This window comes from Rhinolophus sinicus, chromosome 18 (assembly GCF_057876585.1).
Source record: "Rhinolophus sinicus isolate RSI-liver-muscle chromosome 18, RSI-T2T, whole genome shotgun sequence".
Taxonomy (NCBI): domain Eukaryota; kingdom Metazoa; phylum Chordata; class Mammalia; order Chiroptera; family Rhinolophidae; genus Rhinolophus; species Rhinolophus sinicus.
Window position 1 is genome coordinate 21,666,899 of NC_142518.1, and position 4,994 is coordinate 21,671,892.

The following is a 4,994-nucleotide window of genomic DNA, read 5'->3' on the forward strand; positions in this document are numbered from 1 at the left end:
AAAGCTAGCTTTGTAATTCATCATGCATGCACACATGTACGCACACACATGCATGTATGCACCCACACATTTATTCCTTCCTTTAGTGTTGTGGCATTTCCAAGTTTGCAGTAAAAGTTTCAATATGAATTTTCTTTTCCAATCTGCAGTGGGGCAGATATCACCTTAAGGAGAAAATTTAAATTTCACAGAAACCGGACACTTATCCTAAGGAGACACAAAGAATTGCTGACACTCTCACAGCAGGTGTTTCTGTGTTAAAAAGTTTAGAAGGTGGAAACAGAGGTCCTGGAGTTGTATTCAAAAGACAGGAAGGCAATATTAACAGGTTTCACCCTGTGGGGGAGGGGCTCAACAGTAGGTGAGCAGAGCAGGACTGGGGACCACAGCTTTTTTTGAAGGAGAGCCTTATGGAGAGTGATGTGGAATTCACCAGAAGCTCTTTCATGTCAAAATTATTTTCAGGTTCCAACTTTATATATAAGCTTGTTGCCTCTGAGTATAGGGTTTTCTCATCAACACTTCGAATATTACAGGAAACAAACACTTTCCTTCCTTTAATTTTATCAAGTTGGCTATTTATCACAACAAAACAAAGGGGGGTAGGTTTTTTAAATCGATGTTGAGATTGGCAGTCATGACAATTCCCCCAGCTATAACAGCAGACATACCAACACTCATGGTTTCATCAATCGTGGTTGCAGTGGCACTTCCATGAAGGAATCCGGGTACTCCTTGCAGGTAAGGACCTCCTTGAAACAAGCAAACTATCCTTTTCTCAACATCATTATAGAACATCACATATTCAAAGCCCAGACCATCCTCATGGCTTCTGGTGAAGAGCTGGGCCTGTGACATTTGTTTTTCTTTTATAAGCTTTGAGTCTGTAGAGAAATAAGCTGTGCAGTCCCAGGTTCCCCACTGGGCGTGGGGGTGGGGATGGGAGTCAGGGGAAGATCCTCCCCTCAGGGCAAGATTGTGCAAGCACACAGTGCAGCTCTTCAGCCTGGCTCCAAGGGCACGCAGGAATCCAGGCAACAATCCAAGGCAACTGCCTACTCTCTACTGGCACTTTTTAAAATTCCCTGCATCTCACTAGCACGCTTCCCCCAGCACCTCTCATCTCTGCTATTCAATATGAACTTGTCCTCTGGTTTATCGTGTGTGCATATGTGTGTTTGTGTGTGTGTGTGTGTGTGTTCATACATTCTCATAAAGAATGTTCCATTCCCAGTCACTGAGAAAAATTGTAGGGGATGCCAATCTTATGTGCTGGAATGGTTATCTGGGAAGTCCCATTTTGAGTGTGCGCTAATGCATGACTCTTGGAGCAGTGATTAGAATTTATGCTCTTTAATTTTTAGTCAAGTCTAGTTGACCAAACAATCAAATGTATGCATAAACTATATATTATACATCTTTTTACATTCACTGTGCCTCACTTTCCTCATATGTCAAATGGGGACAATAATAGAACCTAGCTCATTAGGTGTATTGGGAAAATTAAATCAGATAATTCACATAAATGTTTAGCTCAGTGCTTGGCACAGAATAAGCACTTGATAAATGTTAATGCCATTATTATCATCATCATTTTCTCTTTATTCTAAAAGAGCATTCCTTAGAGTATTTGTTTAGTCATTCCATGGATATAATATTTGGTGACTACCATTTCCCAGGCACTGTCTTAAACACTGGGTTATCAAAGACACTCCATGAATTTTCACTGAAAGTATAGCAGGCTTGTTATTGAACACAGATACGATCAGGTGCCTGATAGATGCCTCAATCCATGGTTTGGAGGATAAGTCTAAGTCAATGAACTGCTTTAAGTCTAAGTGGTTGTTTTTCTTGTTTTTGTTGTTATTGTTGTTGTTTTTAATTTACAAGCAGTAAGATTTGTGGTTTTTGTATACCTTTCTTAAACTGATTTTTTTTTTTAATTTTTGTTGGGGAATATTGGGGAACAGTGTGTTTCTCCAGGGCCCATCAGCTCCGAGTCATTGTCCTTCAGTCCTTCAGTCTAGTTGTGGAGGGCGCAGCTCAGCTCCAAGTCCAGTCACCGTTTTCAATCTTAGTTGCAGGGGGCTCAGCAACTAAGACTCATTTCCATGCGGGAATTGAACCAGGAACCTTGTTGTTGAGAGCTTATGCTCTAACCAACTGAGCCGTCTGGCTGCCCCTCAGGAAGCTCAGCAGCAGCTCGTTGTCTTCAGTCTAGTTGTGGAGGGCGCAGCTCACTGGCCCATGTGGGAATCAAACTGGCAAACCCTGTTGTTCAGAGCTCGTGCTCTAACCATCTAAGTGGTTGTTTTTATCTCCCATAGCAAACTCATTGGCCAGCTGCAAATGCTTACATGGACATGTTGGTAATCTCTGCCCAGTCAGGCTGCTTTTTCCACTGTTTTAGCATATCACATTTGTTCTACTTTGGACTCTTTTTATGTGCCACTCTCCATCCATGACCACAGAATCACCACACCAGCCTGCCACAGATACAGGGATAAATAATCCAGACATGTGGGGGCAAGTTCATTTCACTCACTGACACCAGAAATGACCTCAGGAATCCCTCAGTGTTCCAGAGAACCACGGCTTCTGACTATCAAGTTGATAGATTTCAGCTGAGAACTCACTGAATAGGCAGCCACTATAGATTTCCCTTGGCATAGCGCCTTCCAGGGAGCAGATCTCTACATGTGATTCTGCAAAGCAGAATCTTTTGGTAAATTCTGTGGCTTCTATTATATATATGGTGGCTGTAATCCTATGAGTGCTTCGTATTCTCAAATAAGCCATAGGGCAGGGAGACAGAGGGAATTGAGGCGATACTTGACATTTTCCCATAGATGTAGCGGTCTCTGTAGAAGAACCTCCACAACTGCTTCCTGATGACCTTCATCATAGCTACAATAGGTGATTTAAATTCCTTGTCTAGTGAAGATGCTGGCAACCATGTTCCTGACACATAGAGAAACCTGAGAAGGTGATGCGAAACCAAAGATACCCACAGGCCACTTTTTTCTGAATTGGGAACAAGAGACAGACAGAAGGACTCCTGGGAGTGATGAGTCCCTGCTTCTAGGGTTATGTTCCAGGGGATGCCCTGACTCTGCAGTTCTCCCATTCTGTGGACCCCCATATTTGCACCCCGAATCCCTATTTCGACTTAAGCTACTTCTAGTTGTGAATCTGTGACTTGCAACTTTGAGTTCTGTCTAAAATCCTCTCTAGTCTCTCTGTCTTTTTAAATACCCACAGTGCCTGAATTCTTTATTTTACAAAACAGATTGTAAACTCTAAAATGACAATTTCCTTTTAAAATTAATTAATTAATTATTAAAAAGGAAAAAAAAATGTCCCTTCATCAGGCATTTGGCCTCCTCCTCCTCTGGCCAGCAACTCTATTCTCCACATCCATTGGGGGACCTGCAGCCAAAACCCTGGCATCCTCTAAGATCGCCAGATGGGATTTGGCTACCAAACCTTTTGCTTCCTCATGGTAAAAGTATTAGAGATGTAGCACTCATGGTAGACCTGAGTGTTGGCCAAAGAGGTTCTGAGCCTGCTAGAGAGATACTAGGAGAGTGTGATATAGTTTAAAGAAATTAAAGATGGCAAATTCAGCTGAAAGAATGACCTGTTCCCTTTGCAGAAGGATGACGACACTTCTGAAGATGACTTTGTGGATTGGAGACTGTCCCCAGGGAAAACTTGGGAGGTGCATGCTGGAGGTAGCAGGGCCACGTGAGGGAAGGAGCCTGGATCACTGAGTCATCCCCTTCCAGGAGCACTTGAAATGAGCAGGGACAAACTGGCTTCACCGGAAATTCTTGAAATTTTAAGACATTCCCAGTTCTAATTGATTTCTCCTAAATTCTTACAAAACCAGGTCTGTTAGTTACTACCATTGGCAAGAATTTTCATTACTCGGCCCTGCCTTTTTGTACTAACCAAAGACAAAGGAGAGAGGGGGTTTTCAGAGGAGAAAGATGATCCTTGTGACCTTGGTAAACAGGATCAGGCTTCCATGTTACAGAGGAAACTTTAAATCAGGAGAATGAGCCTCACCCAGTTATGTGGGCATCTAAATCTTCTACTGCAGCATGCCTCACATTTATGCCCTGAAATGCTCATGAGCAGAGGCATTTTGGCATGGGACTGATTTGACCCAAGTTTGTTGTAAAGCCAGGTGGAACCCACTATGAGCAGAGCTCATTGGCTGGCCTCCTCTGCCTACAATGAACTCTTTCCACTATCCAAATGCACTGTAAAACTAATGTCATTTTCTATTTCTGCAGTGAACAGAGCAAAATTAGGGAGTACTGTTTTATGGAACCTAGCTGGCTTCCCTTTCCTCCAGTTCCAGCAATTTTCTGTTGTTGTCAGGCAGTTGTTTGGGTTAGAATCAGAACATTCTATAAGATTCTGTGTGGTCAGTACTGGCAATCAAAGAGCCAGAGCTACAGTGCCCTTTGGAGCCATGGTGGGCCTGTTGGCTGGAATAAAATGTCTTTCCAGCTGGTTATAGAGAGGATGTGTGCTGCTTTGTTGCTGTTTTCCGAATATTTGCATCAAGCTCCACATGGTTTTAGGTTTTCCTGGGAGCTTCTGGTATTTGCTGCTCTAATTGTTGTTGTGATATCGAGAAGATACATTCAAAGAAGAAAAAAGAAGCAGCCAAAAGATTTTCTGCTCAGGTTGAAGAATATTATGAATTTACTTAGAAGATTAGACTGCTTACACGAGCCTATGAAGCCTGCGTGTCACCTCCAGAAGAAGCCAGTCCTCTGAAGTTACAAACTCTGTGTTTAGCAGCACTTTATAAAAATATGAACAGGTTCAACTCTTTGCTTGAGGACTTCCTCAAAAAAGAACATAAAAGTGAGATCTCTGAATTTTCATTTCATAGGGTGATGACGGCTTGCCTTGAAGTTCAGCTGTGGTTACTCAAAGGATCATTAAATTCCCTCCAATTCCAAGTTGCTGAGACC

At 42.6% G+C, this 4,994-nt stretch overlaps 1 pseudogene; it reads right to left on the bottom strand.

Annotated features, from left to right (window-relative positions):
* Positions 1-331: 331 nt before the first annotated feature.
* On the bottom strand, positions 332-2,902 carry LOC148754569 (acyl-coenzyme A thioesterase THEM4 pseudogene; annotated as a pseudogene).
* Positions 2,903-4,994: the final 2,092 nt, after the last annotated feature.